Below are 19,343 nucleotides of genomic sequence, written 5' to 3'. Positions count from 1 at the left end.
AGGTATGAAATGAAAATGGAAAGATTTTGTTTAAAAACCTCATTAGCATGTTGGTTAGGGGAGAGGGGGGACCAGGGAAGACAAAATGTGAGCAGACTTCACTTCAGCTTTAAAAGGCACAGATATTATTTCTGTTTGTCTTCAATCTGTTCTGCAGCTTTGCTCATGCCGGGAACGATCTCCTTTGAATCGAATTATCGCTTTTCCATATGTGCCTCGATTTCTTTTTCTTTTTGCACCGGGCCTTTGCGCAGCTGACAGAAAGACGGACGTACATCCCCTGGGCCTTGTCAATCACGGAGCGGAGGGTGAGGACAGAGCGATGTGTACAGACCCTACACACGGAGTTTTCAGAATCCAAACCATTCTGAGCTTAGGTTTCAGACAGTTCTGTGTGGCTGCTGACCCTCTGCCTCTTATGGGACCGTGGGACCGCCAATCCGTTACACCCCCCCCCCCATGCGCGCACATCCCGTGCGCCATTCATATGTGGGACTGACAGAAGGACAGGAATTGAGAAAAACTGCATCACCATCAATCTCCCATCACTGCATTTCATTCCCAGGGCAAAGAAATCATATATAATAGCTTCATTGGCTGCTGTCTAAATGTATTTATTTATTACAGGTTCTTATATATCGCTGTCAGCTTATGCAGGCCATAGACGGGTCGAAAATCGGTCGCTTTTTTGTACGGAAAAAAAAAATCGGCCGATTTTCACACAGTTAGTGGGTTAATTGGTCGACCGGTTTTGGGGGTTTTGGCACATTTTTTTTATCAGTAAAGTTGGAAAATTCGTGGCCGATTTTGACGATCAATGATGGGCAAATCGGCCGATCGTTTTACCGATAAAAAAATCTGCGTATGAGCCGTGACCTGCAAGAAGAAGAAAAAGGAGAAGAAAAGAAGAAGAAAAAGAAGAAGAAGAGAAAAAGAAGAGGAAGAAGAGGAAAAAGAAGAAGAGGAAAAAGAAGAGGAAGAAAAAAAGAAGAAAACGAAGAAGAAAAAGAGCAAAGAAGAAGAAGGAGAAGAGAAGAAGAAAAAGAAGAAAAAAGAAAAAGAAGAAAAGAAGGAGAAGAAAAAAAAGAAAAGAAGAAAAAGAGGAAGAAGAAGAATGAAAAAAGAAAAAGGAGAAAAAAAAGAAGAAAACAAGGAAGAAGAAAAAGAGGAAGAAGAAGAAGAAAAGAAGAAGAAGGAGAAGGAGAAGAAGAATTCCAGTCCACTATTATATTTTAAATGAAAAAGTCTTGTGGCTGCAACAATATATTTGTAAATATATTTGTATCTATTTGTATCAGAATAAAAACATCTGTATCCGAAATGGATACAAATGGATACATTGTTGCAACCGCAATACTTGTCATTTAAAATATAATAGCGGATCTCTCTGCCGGGACAGAAGTAAAAATGCCGGCCGTAGACAGGACGAAAATCGGCCGATTTTTTACCGTTGGTGGTAACGTCAGCCGATTGAACGACCAATTTTTTGTCTTTTTTTTTTTTTTTTTAAACAGCCAATTTTCAACCCGTCTATGGCCTGCATTACTCTGCACTTTACATATATATATTGTACATTCACATCAGTCCCTAACCCTCAAGGGGTGTACAATCTAAGGTCCCTAACTTACATCCATACATACACATACTAGGGACAATTTAGACAGGAGCCAGTTCACCTACCAGCATGTCTTGGGAGGAAACTGGAGTACCCGGAGGAAACCCATGTAGGCACAGGGAGAACATGCAAACTCCAGGCAGGTGGTGCTGTGGTTGGGATTTGAACCAACGACCCTAGTACTGCCAGGCGGAAGTGCTAACCATAAATGGGCCCTAGTACAGTATGTGTATGTATAGATGTGCCATGGGCTAAGTGGACATGCTCCTAAGCCGAGCTGTGTGCATCCATAGACACATACAATGCCGATAAGTCACGTCCCCGCTCCCTCATCAGGATTTGATTGCTGCTGCTGTGCCTATGATGAGTTCCCAGGTCTGTACACCTGCTGTTCCCATTATGAGGGATTCTCACCATCCTTTTGCTGAGTTTCCAGGTCTGTACACCTGCTGGGCCCATTATGAGGGGTTCCCAGCAACCCTGTGCTGAGTTCCCGGGTCTGTACACCTGCTGTGCCCATTATGAGGGGTTCCCACCATCCCTGAGCTAAGTTCACAGGTCTGTATACCTTTTGTGCCCATTATGAGGGGTTCCCACCATCCCTGAGCTACGTTCCTGGGTCTGTATACCTGTTGTGCCCATTATGAGGGGTTCCCAGCATCCCTGTACTGATTTCCCAGGCCTGTACACCTGCTGTTCCCATTATGAGGGGTTCCCATTATCTCTGCTCAATTTTATTAGGGGGATCCAACACACACAAAGGTGACTGGAGACACCCAAACTCCCGGGATGACAAGAACAGAGTCAGGGATTACAGTGTATCTAAAGCAAAGCCTTTCATTTTGTTTATGGATGGAGTGTGGAAGGGCTAGAACCCCTGTCAGGTTTTTATTGCAAATCTTCCAATGAGGACATCAATTTCTAGTAATAACTGTTTAAGGGTTAGGGTTAAGGGGTTGAAGGGTTAGGTTTAGGGAGTTAGGGTTGGAGTGTTAGGGGGTTAGGTTTGGGAGTTATGGTTGGAGTGTTAGGGGGTTAGGTTTAGGGAGTTAGGGTTGGAGTGTTAGAGGGCTAGGTTTGGGAGATAGGGTTGGAGTATTAGGAGGTTAGGTTTAGGGAGTTAGGGTTGGAGTGTTAGGGGGTTAGGTTTAGGAAATTAGGGTTGGTGTGTTAAGGGATTAGGTTTAGGGAGTTAGGGTTGGAGTGTTAGGGGGTTAGGTTTGGGAGTTAGGGTTGGTGTGTTAGGGGGTTAGGTTTAGGGAGTTAGGGTTGGAGTGTTAGGGGGTTAGGTTTGGGAGTTAGGGTTGGTGTGTTAGGGGGTTAGGTTTAGGGAGTTAGGGTTGGAGTGTTAGGGGGTTAGGTTTAGGGAGTTACGGTTGGAGTGTTAGGGGGTTAGGTTTAGGGAGTTACGGTTGGAGTGTTAGGGGGTTAGGTTTAGGGAGTTAGGGTTGGAGTGTTAGGGGGTTAGGTTTAGGGAGTTACGGTTGGAGTATTAGGGGGTTAGGTTTAGGGAGTTACGGTTGGAGTGTTAGGGGGTTAGGTTTAGGGAGTTAGGGTTGGAGTATTAGGGGGTTAGGTTTAGGGAGTTACGGTTGGAGTGTTAGGGGGTTAGGTTTAGGGAGTTACGGTTGGAGTATTAGGGGGTTAGGTTTAGGGAGTTACGGTTGGAGTGTTAGGGGGTTAGGTTTAGGCAGTTACGGTTGGAGTATTAGGGGGTTAGGTTTAGGGAGTTACGGTTGGAGTGTTAGGGGGTTAAGTTTAAGATTAGTGAAGGAAAATTCTCCCAATGGGACACAATAAAAACCAATAGGGGTTGTAACCCCTCCCTGCTCTGGGGCTGGGCTTTAGACACATTTTATTTTTTCTTATATACATTTTTTTGTTTGAAATATAAATAGATACAAATCAATGAAGCAAAAGGTAAACACAATTAAAATCAGCCCAGTGACAAAGCTCAATCCATCAAACCCATGGAGCGATAATCCAATGTTTTGTCAGAAGATGGTTTTCTTGCTGCTATTTCAGATTGTGATATTCCCATTGATTAATGCCTCGCACATGTCAAGCCGTGAGATCGCAGCTGAGAAGTGAACGTCTGCTGGGACATGTGTCTGCGGCATGGGGACATCCAAAGACGCCACAGAATTTTATGTCCTGGAGTCCCGAGCGATATAGGGTTGCCTCTATATTACCTTCCAGCCTTCAACTGTAAAAAGATCCTGCTCGATTAGTTCCACATCTCAAAGAACGATGAAGGGCCCCGAAAGCTGGGAATTATTTTCAGTCTGCCTTCATTCTCATTAACAGCTGACTGCTCATGCTGCGGATGACTCGAATTCTTTGCGTCGAACAGTCAGCCCAGCAGTATATCGAAATATGATGGTATATGGCCATTGTCACTGAAGACGTCAGCTCAGGATGAGATGCAGCGCTCTCGCAAAAGTAATCCGGCAGGTTTTCATTGCAACTCGAAATAGAAGGACATGCTAGTAGAGGTCAGATCATAAATCAGCAGCAAGGTTGTTCAAAAGATGAGTCACATATACTTTTCCATAAAGAGACATTGCGGGCCAATGAAGTCGTCAACTTGCATCTTTGTTTGAGGTCAGTGACTCCATAGGCAGTGGAGAAAGGATGAGGATGATGGAGCTTACAACTTCTAAATCATGGCCGCCCAACCAGGCACACCTCAACCTTTTCTTCATTGTTCCAACTCTCCAGGCAGTGATGAAAGGATGAATTTGATGGGGCTTACAACTTCTAAGACATGGCCACCCAACCAGGCGCTCTTCAACCTTTCCTTCATTGTTCCAACTCTCTATGCAACGATGAAAGAATTTATTTATAAAAAGTAAAATACTCACAAGAGAAATAAAATCAAATGGAAAGCATGTCACAAGGGATGCAATGTGGTCCAAAACCCCTGAAGGTGGTCTGGTGGGGGACTGTAGACCTCTGGATAGCTGGTGTCTGACACATTTCGAGGTAGTATCTGTGACTCTGAGGAAAAAGTACTACCTCGAAACGCGTTATAAATAAATCTAACTTTTATAGGTAATGCACTAGGCCCCTGCGCCCTCTTTTTGTCTCTTTATATACAGTTCTCTTTGGGTTTCCCTGTTCTGTTGAGGTAGCAAGGCTTGCGTTACTTTCATACACATGTGGGGATGTTGACATTGTGGAGTCCACTGTCCAGCACAGGAGCTCAGGCATTCGGTTGCTTTTTCTTCTTACCAGTGATGAAAGGATGAATTTGATGGAGCTTACAACTTCTAAAATATGGCCACCAAACCAGTCACTCTTCAGCCTTTCCTTCATTGTTCCAACTCTCTAGGCAGTAATGCAATGATGAATTTGATGGAGCTTACAACTTCTAAAACATGGCCGCCCAACCAGGCACACCTCAGCCTGTTCTTCCATGTTGAAACTCTCCAGGCAGTGATGAAACGATGAATTTAATGGAGCTTACAACTTCTAAAACATGGTCACCAAACTAGCCAGACCTCAACTCTTTCTTCATTATTCCAACTCTCTAGACTAGGGTTTCTCAACTAGGGTTCCTCCAGAGGTTGCAAGGGGTTACTTGAGCAATGAGCAATTTCTGCTTCTCAGAAAGTTCCCACTGACACCATTGATCCTTTTAGCTATCTGTAAGGGGGTAGATCTTCCCAATAACCACAAGTGTAAAAGGCATTCTTCCCACTGACCATCACAATAATGAGTTGTAGATATAGTACTTTGTAGCAGGGTGGATTTGATTTAAATCAAACTGATTTAAATCACGATTTAAATCACTAGTCAGTAAGGCTTGATTTAAATCCTAGTTTTCTACATAAAGACTAATTCTTGCTGGTATAACTTTAATATGCAAGTAGATGAAGATTTTTAGAATAACAACTTTTCATATTAGTTTTTTTATCCCCAGTTTAATAGGTTAATCATTCATATTTGGACAACTTTTCTGTTGTACTTAGGAAGGAGAAAAATAATCATTACCTTAATAATAACAACTTAAATAGATTCATTCAACTGAAACAATAACATTCCAGCATATGTGATTTGCTTAAACATCCATGTTTGTTAACTAATTTGGCTAAACAAAATATATATATTTTAAGAAACTTAGACTGTCAGCCCCTCCTCCTCACACTTAGTTTCACTTTCTTCTTGTGCAGATCTATTCCACTCCAAACAATCAGAAAAATATTGTTTCTCTTCTATTCACTGAACTTCTTGAAACTTAGCACTGAAGGGGTTGATTCTGTATTCATAGGTTTGTAGAAGTTAGGATGAAGGTCTTTTTCTTAACTCTGTTCATGTTATAACATTTTTGCTGTGAAGAAGAGGCATGTGATCTCCGCTGAGTCAAATTCAGTTTTGAAAACTGCAAAAGTAAACCAAACATCTGTGATAATATCTTGTAGGCAGAGAAACTGCCCAATAATCGTACAAAAACCTCTGGAAGAGCATGACATGGTGAATGGATTCATGGAATTTATTTACCAAAAAAATTAAACATATACAGCCTTATTCTACATAATTAAAAAACTAATCTTTATTTCATGATGGAATAACCTTTGGATGGTAATATATTTTCCTCAAAAAGCATTTTATTTAAAAAAAATCCGATTTAAATAAAAAAATCCGATTTTTTTGATTTTTTTAAAAAAATCATTCATTTTTATCCACCCTGCTTAGTAGCATGGATTCCCTGAGACCGGAAAGTTATTTCAAAGGTTCCTTTGTGTTGAAAAGGTTGAGAAAGGCTGCTCTAGGCAGTGAAGAAATGATGAAGGTAATGGAATTTACAACTTCTAAAAAATGGCCAGCAAACTAGGCACTGGAAGCAGATGCTTTGGAGTAAAGAATAATCTTTGTCAGAGTATTTTATCAGCAAACATCCAGACCTCAGCCCTATCTTCATTTCTAAGCCCTGGTAAGCGTATGAAACAAAACGCATTGACTTTTTTTTTTATCAAATAATCTGGACCAATATTTTGGATTGGCGCTCTATTCCTTATACATCTACCAGGTAATTAAACAAGAGGGTAGTGGAAGCTCTCCTGTTTCTACTAGAAGTTCCCTCTAGGACATAGGTGGGATGAGAGCAATGATCTCTTTGGCAGTCTTGGTCACCTGTGCAAATCTAGATAGTAAATCAGCAGCAAATCTGTTAAAAAAAGAATGGCAAATACTTCTCTATATATAGAGAGATTGTGTGGCCCATGAAGCTATCAACTTGCATCCTTGTTCAGGGTCAGTGACTCAATGGGTAGTATAGAAAGGATGATGATAATGGAGATAACTTCTAAAACATGTCCACCCTACTAGGAATTGGAGGCAAACGCTTCCAAATTAGAATTGATGAGTGTCCCATAAATAATAATCCAGACCTCAGCTCTTTCTCCATTCCCAAGCCCCAATGAAGGGGGCCCATGAAAAGAAACACGTTGTCCTTTTCCTATTGAATAATATGGACAGATATTTTGGATTGGCGTTCTCTTCCTTATTCTTCTACCAGCTAATAAAACAAGATAGTGATGGAAGCTCTCATGTTTCTACTCTTAGAAGTTCCATCCAGGACACAAGTGGGGTGAGAGCAATGATCTCTATAGCACCCATGCCCACCTGTGCAAATCTAGGTAGTAAATCAACAGCAAGGTTGTTCAAAAGAAGAATCACAAATACAAATCAGGCTTGCAGTGGGAGTGGCTACATTGTAAGATGGCGAGCTGGCAGGAGGAGGGAGCTAGGTGGAATTATAGTGAGGAGGGAAATCAAAGCGGCCATCAAAAGTGTAGTGATGATCACTAGTGATTCAAAGAGCAGGAAGGGAGCGGAGCAGTGGCAATGCGTTTGGGAGAGAAGAGTTGAATGTTTATGGCTGAGAATTGCGAGTGATGCAACACATTTGAGCATTTCTTGTGATGACTAAAAGACTGTTCAAACGGGTACATGTAGGACCAGGGGCGGACTGACCATTTGGAAACTCAGGCACTGCCCGAGGGCCCAGGGTTAGTAGGGGGCCCCATGAGATGCCCCTGGAACCTTTTTCATAGGCTTTTTTGAGTTTGGGCAAGGACACAGGGGCCCCATGATCCCCTATTGCCCGGGTCCCCAGGAGTTGTCAGTCCACCCCTGTGTAGGACTTTTACGAGGGGAGAAAATAGACATTCCTTCTTCTTCATTCCTTCTCTGCATCTCTGCATTTACATGGCATCCATGTATTGATCAAGTCGTGGAGAGAATCCTGAATCCCACAGCAATGGAACTCAGATACCCCAAGATCCAAGATCCACCACTTTCAGTGAGAAGTGCTCCTCTTAATGGTCAGCCTAAAAGTGTACGTTGTAGGACTTCTATGCTTAAAGATCTATATAGCTGGGACTTCTGGTCCACCACAGCTGTCTCTCCCATACAAGAGTGAAGGAGACGTCCATCTTATCATTCTGTTTAATTCTTGGCACGCTGTAGAAATTTAGCACCGGAGTTCACATGTCAGGAACCAAACAAAGGGATCGATTTAGCCAAACATAAAAGCCTTCGGCCCTGTGCGACAGGCATCCTGTACGGCATCCAGAGCCCGGCTAATGAGGCCCCGTGTGCTTTCCACCCGCACGGAGGCAGCGACATGAAACGCCAGCTCTGTGAATTCCTCGGCTCGGGTTATAGAACATGCTGAGATTTGGGGGGAAATCTTGGCTGCAGAACGTAGTTTGCGGGCAGGGAGGGGAGTCGGAAAAAGGACAGAAGAAAGAGCCAGGCACAAAAACGGCCTTTCACCACCATCGCCATTCCAGACAACCGCAGCTCAAGGAGGAAAGAAAAACGCACCAATCAGTCGTAACTGTTTCACTGCCAAGGTGGCTGGAGCTCAGGAAGAAGAGGTCATACTCCTTCAGGGTATAAAATCTGCTGACTGGGAGATTTATATCGCTGCCAGCCGACCAAAGGCAGTCCCAGCTGTAGAAGATCCAAATGGTGGCCCCTGGTTTTCAATACTGAGTGATGTGCAAATGTCCCTTTCTATGCTTGTAAAATAGGACAGAAAATGTTTTTTTGGTTTGTCTCAGGGGCGGACTGACAACTCATGGGGCCCCCGGGCAATAGGGGATGATGGGGCCCCTGTGTCCTTGCCCACACTCAAAGCACTCCCAAAAAAGCCTATAGAAGGTACCAGGGGCATCTCATGGGGCCCCCTACCGACCTCGGGCAGTGTCCGAGTGCTCGAATGGTCAGTCCGCCCCTGGTTTGTCTTTAAAAGCAGAAGAATTAAAATTCCTTTCCTCATCGGTAAGATTCAGGACAACAAAATGAAGGGCAATCAAAAAGATGACCATTGTCACCTGGACATGAAGTGCGTAAAAGTCTACCAAATGGGGACAAAAACTTATTGAAGAAATCCAACCAAAAAAAAATTAGGTTTGGACTGGAGTTCCACATCAAGTGATTGCTTTGTGGTTTTGTACATGTTTTCTTTTTCATTACAGTCAAGCATAGGAATGAGGTTTAGGTTTGGGTTGACCTTGAGTTTGATCCAAGTTGTTCATTCACCAGGGCTGTAAACTAAAGAAAGTAAGATCCCGTGATAACCTCCATGGGATCACCAGCGCTCATCATGCCAGCCATTGTCATTGCCAGCATGTCTTTTCTCTACCATTTGCTGGAGTGACCATTGAAATGGTTAGAGTTTACCAGTTTGCCCACCCAAACCTCCAGCTTCTACAGCTGGAAGTCACTCATTTAGTGGTGATATTATTACCATCACTAAATTACAACTTCCTACAATCCCCTGTCATTGTTAGCCAAGGAACTGGTGGCCACCTGAGCCATATCAAATCAAGACACTGTGTGGCCCAAGGCACCAGAGTCCTAGCAACCAAGTACACTGTGTGAGCCATAAAAATTATTGGTTGCTAGGGTAGCCACACAACATTATTGGCTCCTAGGATAAAGGTGGCTACACAACCTTATTGGTGGCTAGGATGCTGGTGGCCACACCATGTCACTGGTTGATAGAACACAGGTGACCACCAAGGTTCTAGCAACACTGATTCAAACTAAAACAAGACAAGTCATTCCGGTTGATGTTGTTGACCAAATATGATCATGATGACCATATTTTGGCAAAGACATTAGCCATCAACCCTGGCCCTTTTGTTTACATTCAGCTGTCAGCCAGGATAATGTCATTCACTGCAATACTATTGACGGTTCTTTGTGTTTGTGTCAGTCAGTCCTCAGGGCATCATTCATCATGAATGGCCATAGATGCACATCTCGGATTATGTCAGGGCTTGAAAAAGCCGCTCGCCCGCTCGCCAAATGCGAGGAGAAATTCCTTTGTGGTGAGCGGCTGCGAGTGGTGAGCACAGATGAAGCATGGAGCAACTGCACTCCAAGCCTCATTGTGAAGTCGAGTTCCGGTTTACAACTTCCGGTTTCCGGCTTCTGCGGGGACTGGTGCAGGAGAGGTCCGCTCTCCTCCGCTGAGAGGAGACACCCTCTCCACCGCCGCGGGGGACTCAGGCAGACAGTAAGTACTGTATACAACATGTCATATCACTATAATGGAGTACAGGGGAGCTGGGATGCCTCAGGGCCTAGCCAGTGCACAATTGCACGGCCACTTTTTTATTTTTACTTATTTATTTAATTTAGTTTTTTCCCACTGTTTGTCACTTTTTCACTTATGTGTGTGTTTTTTTTTCTCACAGGATGGAGGGTGTGGGTCCTCAGGCCTACCCTGAAGTCTTGGGGGAGGATGTGTGGCCTTTTGGGTCCTCCTCCCCTGTCCCTAGGGGGTTTTCTCTTCGGGAGAGCCCCCTTACCAAGTACTTGGTGGCTAGCTTAGGCTAGCCACAAGGAACGGGGTCCGCCAGGACTTTTGGTTAGGTGGACCACATGGGAACCTTGTCCCTGTCAGGAGCTTCATGCCCTGGGGGATCAGGGCAGAGATCCTACCCCTTCCGGGGGTGGACAAAGCACACCCCTAAGTGCACTTTTTTGTGTTGGTTTTGCACTAGCACGTTTTTTGTTCACTTACGGGTTTTCGTTTTTCGCACTTCTGTGGAGGAAAAAAAACAGGGGAGCTGGGATATACATTACTGTGTACAGTTTTATATTTTGGACTATTTATTCTAAAGAAAAATGTAATTTCATAGGCTTTAAGGGGGCGTAGTTGGGGGCGGGCTATGGGTGGGGTTTGGGGCGGACCTGGGCAAGGTTGGGTGGGGCAACTTGTAGAGAGTAAGTTTTGTGACCGGCTAGTAGGTCTTGACCAGGGGCAGACTGACAACTCATGGGGCCCCCAGGCAATAGGAAAGCATGGGGCCCCTGTGTCCTCTCCCACACTCAAACCACACCCAAAAAAGCCTATGAAAGGTACCAGGGGCATCTCATGGGGCCCCCTATTGACCCTGGGCCCTCGAGCAGTGCCCGAGTGACTAAATGGTCAGTCCGCCCCTGGTCTGGACTCAAAATTATAACCACTGTGATTGACATTGAATCTACATCATTTGGGGATTTTAAAAAAAGGATGGCGTCTGTGTTTTTATTTATTATTTAATTATTGGCAACCAGTTTTAATTTAATTTTTTTTTTTTTGCATGGGGTTTCCCCTTAAAATCCAATTTTAAATTCCATTCTAGACCCTCATCAAGGATAAAGGTCTTGTACAGATTTTAGAAGGGGAAAGGGCTCTCCACATTTTTTTTCTTAGTGGGATTCAGCCTTAAAATCGATATTAAAGTCCCAGGATCTGGTATGGATGTTTTAAGAGGAATCCTGACCACTTTCTTCACCAACATGACAAGCCAGGAAATATTATTCAGATCATTTAAATAATATTATTGGTACATATCCATCATGGCAGTGCCCAGCGATCCATGCCCTCTTTGTTTCTCGAAAACTCGAAAACTGGTCTTTAAAAAACATTTAAGAAGGGTTACTATGTTCAGGTTTTGTTGATTTTTTCAATTCAGCAAACATTCAGCAAACCGACATTTCCTTGGAGCACCCATCACTAGTCAGAGCTGACAATATTCAAAATATATTTTTTGATGCAAAACTGCAATATGGCATATTAATATTACACGTTCTCATTATATAGTTTCCCTTTACCTCCTTCTGTAAAAAAAAAATAAAAGTTGTTAATGGAGCTCAGTAGCTCAAGATGAAGTTTACACAAAAACCTTCACAAGGCAGAGCAGTGAGTGACCCCCCTTCCCATTGTATGGCTTCAATGTTTCAATCAGAGACAGCATGTTTGAAAGGAGATATCTCCTGTTGGGCTATCTCTTTGGCTTATCCATAGTGCTCTGTGGTTCCTTTACAGGGGCGTCCCTAGGGTTGGTGTCACCCCTCTAGAGGTGGGCGGTCCCTGTCATGCACACACAGCCTGGCTGGCTCTTTCCCTCCTTGTGTCACCGTCGCACCCCCCCCCCCCCCGGACCGGTGTTGCAAGATCAGTTAACCCCGAATAGGTTGCAAGCCAATGATCTCCGCAAGATGGATCGGATCTGCGGATTGGGGAGCATAATGGATCAGACTCCAATCCATTATGTTCTCCAATCCGCAGATCCGATCCATCTTGCGGAGATCATCAGATTGCTTTAAAACTTTCCTTTTCTGGTCTTCAAAGCTGCAAACTTCAGTGAAGCTGATTGGCTCCAACTCCGACGACGTTAGATTCGATCACATGCGCAGTTCGGAACTGCCATTTCCTTCCTGTTCCTTAATCCCAGCGCTTATTATTTGTTGGAAACGAATTATCAATCCAGAATTTGGCGCCACTGCCTTGCAAAAGCACATGGAGAGGGTCCAGCCTTACCGGCACAAACATAATTTCTGCTCTTTTTTAATTTTGGTGTCACCCCGTGCGACAGGTGTCACCCGCTGCGGCGCGCACCCCCTTCATGCACCTAGGGACTCCACTGTTCCTTTATCATGTATTCAATTTGTATTTGTAAAGCAATGTAAAATCTTATTAAAGTGGAACTTCGCTCTCTCCATCAACATTGACTATTTTTAATCCTCATGCTGCTAGCGTTAGTAAATAGATAGGAAAGTTGATCATATTTACTTGCTTTAACCCCTTCACGCTGGCGCCTCCCGACCCTTTAAGAGTTTCAGAAGGCGGGACGGGTGGGGCGGGGTTTAGGGATCGTGACCGCTGTGACACGTCGTCACAGTGGTCACATGATCGGGAAAGGTCCTGATCGAAAGAGGAGACTGGTCCTTTCTGTGAGTACCGGACATGTGTGCTGGGAGCACGCAGGGTGTATATTGAACGCAAATGTGCGGCCGCTCGGCGTCTAGGCCCAGACGCTGGGAGGCCACACATTTGTGTGCGGCCGGCGTAAAGGGGTTACACTTTTCATTTTTATAAATTTCTTCAGTTATTTCCTGGTTTCAGGCCTAGGCAAATTATGTCATACATCCCAAGAGTCTTCAGGAGGGGAGGAGGGGTTTTCTCAGCTAAGCACATCCTCCGGCCTACATACCTGAGCTAAGGGCAGATGGACTCCAGGAAGTAAATGTTATTTGGATCATCTGCCCTTACTCAAGATGGCCATGTCCAGAAATGCTAGGGGGTGTTTTTAACCACTTCCCGTCCGGCCCATGTATATAAACGGGTTGACGGGAGCAGTGCAGGGGCTGGTGGCCGTTTATAAACATCCTCACCGCTCCCTGGGAGCACGCAGCACTGTGATCTAGTACCTGCTGTGTCACACCGATCGTTGTACGGGACCTCTGTGTGAGGTCCCGATCATGTGATCACTGATTGGGCAATCAGTGATCACATGAAGAGTAGTAAGCAAGATGTCACTTCTGACATCATTGCTTACTATGTGTGAAATCTGTGAATGATCACAGAGATTGCATGGTACAAGGCTATTCACAACAGCCTTGTACCATGTGACAAGCTGTGACCAATCACAGCTCTCACAGTATTTCTCAATGGCTGCAAGAATGCAGCCAGAGAGAAGGAGAAATGATTGCTCTTGCATACTTTATGGTGTAAAAGCAATCAATGTAAAAAAAAAAAATCTTCATCACCCCACACAAGTAGAACAGTGACACTATGGTGACACTGTACTGCTAGGGTGACAGTATGTTAAAAAAACATAAATAATAATATTAAAAAATAAAATAACAATGTAAAAAGAAAATTCTGAAAAATTATACATTTTGGTTATAAACTAATTTGTTTTTTTTTTTACTAAAAAGATAAATGAAAACATTTTGGCCAGGATTTATGAAGAAACAATATTTACTTGCAACATTTTATAAGAAAAACACTTTTTTTCAAAATTTTTGGACTATAGCAAAAAAAAAAATCCCAGTAATGAATAAATATCACCAAAATAAAGTTTTATCTGTTTCCAAAAAATGCCAAAAAATTCATATGGGTACAGTGTTGTATGACCGCGCAATTGTCATTCAAAGTGTGATAGCGCTGAAAGCTGAGAATTGGCCTGGGGGCAGGAAGGGGGTGAAAGTGTCCAGACTGGAAGTGGTTAAAGTAATTTCTCAGCAAGATAAAGCATGGATGGATGGATGGATGGATGGATGGGGGAGTTTGCTTTGAATATTACCAATGAATTAGTGTTTTTGGTTTGTGGTGCTCAGATGCGGTGCAGTTCCACTTTAAAATGTGATATACAATTAACCTAAATCCATGAATAGTTTCTATTTACATTTCTATTATTCGTTGAAGCAAGAAATTAAAGACTAAAAGGAATGAAGTAACCATCAGACCCAATCTGTTTCCATTGGAGCTACATTTTAGCATCTTTCCAAAAAAACAAAAAAAAAAAAAAGTTAGATCTTGGTAATATTCTTTCATCATGCTTGACAGAATTTTGAAGCGTTTCATAAATTGTAACAAATTTGAAATAAAATGAGGGCAAAGTTTGTTTTACGGTTACGTTTTGGTTTTTTTCCTTTGGGTTTCAGGAGGTCTGTAAAGGAGGTTGGCTTGGCGGAGGCCTCCTCTCCAGGCTCCAGCACTGATGTCGTTATTAGCTGTATAGCGTATCAAGGTAAATATTTGAGTTCTCTTGTGAATCACTGTCCCTTCAAAGCCGGTTTATTTACACTTGTCAGTGTTGGGATTTTTGTGTTTGGAGAAGATTTTCGGTGCTGGGAGAGGTGGGAGGAACAGTGATTTATCCTGTCTTCTCTCTGGTTCTCTGAAACCTTCTCGTCTCAGCGACATGGCATAATATTTCATAGGCTCAGCTGTGGGACGCTCTGGGACGGATTCCAATGGCGCCACAACTTTTTTTTTTTTCAACTCTGTAAAAAATGCCTAATGCTCCTATGTTTAATGGTTTTGTATATATGTTCTATATTTAATACGGTCGGGATTAAAAATATTGAAAAATATTTTTTTTTTCATGCAAATAGGTAATTTTGCATATTAATATTATGTATTCTTATGTTCATTATGCAGATTCACTTTACCTTTTATATAGGAAAAAAAATTGTTAATGAAGCTCAATAGCTCAAGATGAAATTTATGCATACATTTATAAGTCAGAGCAGTGACTCCTTCCCCTTCCAGTGTTGCAATTAATTGTAATTGTTATGTGTGAAAAATATTTGTTTTCATGCAAATAGGTAATTTTGCATATCAATATTACGTATTCTTATGTTCATCACGCAGATTCACTTTGCATCTTATATTTATATTGTACAGCGCTGAGCAAACTGTTGGCGCTATATAAATCCTGTATAATTATAATATATAAATCCTGTATAATAATAATATATAAATCCTGTATAATAATAATAATAATAATATATAAATCCTGTATAATAATAATATATAAATCCTGTATAATAATAATAATAATAATATATAAATCCTGTATACTAATAATATATAAATCCTGTATACTAATAATATATAAATCCTGTATAATAATAATAATAATAATATATAAATCCTGTATAATAATAATAATATATAAATCCTGTATAATGATAATAATATATAAATCCTGTATAATAATAATAATATATAAATCCTGTATAATAATAATATATAAATCCTGTATAATAATAATAATAATATATAAATCCTGTATAATAATAATAATATATAAATCCTGTATAATGATAATAATATATAAATCCTGTATAATAATAATATAATAAAAAACATTGTTAATGAAGCTCTATAGCTCAAGATGAAATTTATGCATACATTTATAAGCCAGAGGAGTGAATCCTTCCCCTCCCAGTGTTGCAATTAATTGAAACTGTAATTGTAATGTGTGAAAAATATTTTTTTTTCATGCAAATAGGTAATTTTGCATATTAATATTATGTATTCTTATGTTCATTATGCAGATTCACTTTACCTTTTATATAGGAAAAAAAATTGTTAATGAAGCTCAATAGCTCAAGATGAAATTTATGCATACATTTATAAGTCAGAGCAGTGACTCCTTCCCCTCCCAGTGTTGCAATTAATTGTAATTGTTATGTGTGAAAAATATTTGTTTTCATGCAAATAGGTAATTTTGCATATCAATATTACGTATTCTTATGTTCATCACGCTGATTCACTTTGCATCTTATATTTATATTGCACAGCGCTGAGCAAACTGTTCGCGCTATATAAATCCTGTATAATAATAATAATATATAAATCCTGTATAATAATAATATATAAATCCTGTATAATAATAATATATAAATCCTGTATAATAATAATAATAATAATAATAATATATAAATCCTGTATAATGATAATAATATATAAATCCTGTATAATAATAATATATAAATCCTGTATAATAATAATAATATATAAATCCTGTATAATAATAATATATAAATCCTGTATAATAATAATAATAATATATAAATACTGTATAATAATAATAATATATAAATCCTGTATAATAATAATATATAAATCCTGTATAATAATAATATATAAATCCTGTATAATAATAATAATATAAGAAAAAACATTGTTAATGAAGCTCAATAGCCCAAGATGAAATTTATACATACATTTCTAAGTCAGAGCAGTGACTCCTTCCCCTCCCAGTGTTGCAATTAATTGTAATTGTTATGTGTGGAAAATATTTTTTTTTCATGCAAATAGGTAATTTTGCATATTAATATTACGTATTCTTATGTACATCATGCAGATTCACTTTGCATCTTATATTTATATTGTAAAGCGCTGAGCAAACTGTTCGCGCTATATAAATCCTGTATAATAATAATATAATAAAAAACATTGTTAATGAAGCTCTATAGCTCAAGATGAAATTTATGCATACATTTATAAGCCAGAGTGAATCCTTCCCCTCCCAGTGTTGCAATTAATTGAAACTGTAATTGTAATGTGTGAAAAATATTTTTTTTTCATGCAAATAGGTCATTTTGCATATTAATATTATGTATTCTCATTTTCATCACGCAGATTCACTTTGCATCTTATATTTATATTGTAAAGCGCTGAGCAAACTGTTTGCGCTATATAAATCCTGTATAATAATAATAATATATAAATCCTGTATACTAATAATAATATATAAATCCTGTAAAATAATAATATATAAATCCTGTATAATAATAATAATAATATATAAATCCTGTATAATAATAATATATAAATCCTGTATAATAATAATAATAATAATATATAAATCCTGTATAATAATAATATATAAATCCCGTATAACAATAATATATAAATCCTGTATTATAATAATAATATATAAATCCTGTATAATAATAATAATAATAATATATAAATCCTGTATAATAATAATATAAGAAAAACATTGTTAATGAAGCTCTATAGCTCAAGATGAAATGTATACATACATTTATAAGCCAGAGCAGTGACTCCTTCCCCTCCCAGTGTTGCAATTAATTGTAATGTGTGTGGTCTGCCTGTGTAACTGCTATTAACCCTTTTGCTGCCTTTTTTTTTTTACGCACACATACTAAAATGCACTTTTTTTTAGACTCCATGTGCACGGGACATTTCTGAACGATGGAAATTGATTGCTGGAAAACGTAGGTTAAAAAACGTCTCTTTAGCCATGTCTGCATACCGCGTTCATGAGCGTTTGCGTTTAGAAGCGTTTTTTAAAGATAACCTCAGGAGACCTTCCAAAATGCCCAGAATGCACTGAAAAATAGTAAAAAATGTACTAATTCAGACATTTTGAGAGAAATAGAGAGAGCAGAAGCAGAGAGAGCAGTATTTGTTGAGATTATCTGTCTTTTGTTTTTGTGGTGTCTGGATGTGTTCCAGTTCTTTTCTGTGCAGAAATTATTGCAGCAGTGTCTAACATATTTTCTTTCATGCGAAACCTCAAAGTTTGGTGTGCCGGGTCCATTTGAGTATCAGGAAAACGCTTTGCATGCATTTTTCATGATGAAAAAATGTTCTGGACAGTATCTCAAAATTAAAGAGTTAACAAAAATTACCAAATGCAAACGCTTATAAACGCGGTTAGCCGCGTTTACACGCGTTTACAAGCATTTGGCATTTGAAACGCTGATAAAATTACTCCTGAACGCAGGTTTGGCGCGTTCAAAAAAACGACTGTAAACTCAACTGCCTGTAAACGACGATGTGTACATGGACACATAGGAAAACATCAGGGAGAGTTCAGGGGCTGCTGAAACAAAAACACAGAAAATCTCCTAAACGTCAGTTTATCAGCTGCAGTGGACATGGAGCCTAAATAAAAAGACATCCAACCCCCCCAAAATGTTATATATTTATGAAAGCAGGGGAATCAGAATCTTTTTCTTATGTTGGATGATATTAGAGGATCTGTTTATGCAAACTGATATTTTCAGTAATAATACATTTAAAATGATTTAACTAATTAGAAAATAGTTCTGTAAATGATAACAGATACGGCTCGCTTCAGTAAAATAGATACCAAATATTTTAAGGATTTAAACTGAATGCAACAGTGAAATGGTAACAAACTACAATACCCAAAATTGTATGCAGGTTGGCCGGCTGTCAGTACCGTGGAACCATAAAACGAATGCAGGGAGGGCGGCATTTAGGGCAGCCCCAGCCTTTAGAATGGGATGTTCTGCCTCCATTTATCCTGCTTCACCTCCAGCCCACTGCTGAGCTGCTATAGACATGCTATGGTGAAGGATGGGAGGTATAAAAAAAAAAGAGGGGTCTGGGAATATGATGTTAAAGTGGGGGGGGACTGACAACTCTGATGTGAAGGGGGGGGGACTGACAACCCTGATGTGCAGGGGGGGGACTGACAAGTCTGATGTGAAGGGGGGGGACTTACAACCCTGATGTGAAGGGGGGGACTGACAACTCTGATGTGAAGGGGGGGGGGGATTGAGAACTCTGATTCGAAGGGGGGGGGGACTGAGAACTCTGATGTGAAAGAGGTGGGGGTCAGGATAATTTAACCCACCTCCTCTGAGCCCAGGTCATCCTGGCCCCACCCCCAGCCTGTGACTGGACAGTGATAGGAGAAGCAGCACAGTGATGATTTAATCTCTCCGTCACTCTGCTCTCTCCTCCTATCATCATGCTCCCTGTCATCACTTAAACTGATTGGCTCCCTGTGTTGTTTTTCCCTCTCCCAGTCTGGTCTCTGTTGTACAGGGAATGAAAGAGACTGAGACTAGGTCAAATTTAGGTGTTTACAAAAATATCAATGGCGCCACAACTTTTTTTATTTAACCGCTTCCCGTC

The sequence above is a fragment of the Staurois parvus genome, unplaced genomic scaffold (genome assembly GCF_062004578.1).
Source record: "Staurois parvus isolate SC_StPar_1 unplaced genomic scaffold, SC_StPar_1.0 ptg001570l, whole genome shotgun sequence".
Classification (NCBI taxonomy): Eukaryota; Metazoa; Chordata; class Amphibia; order Anura; family Ranidae; genus Staurois; species Staurois parvus.
Note: the sequence above shows the minus strand (reverse complement) of the source record.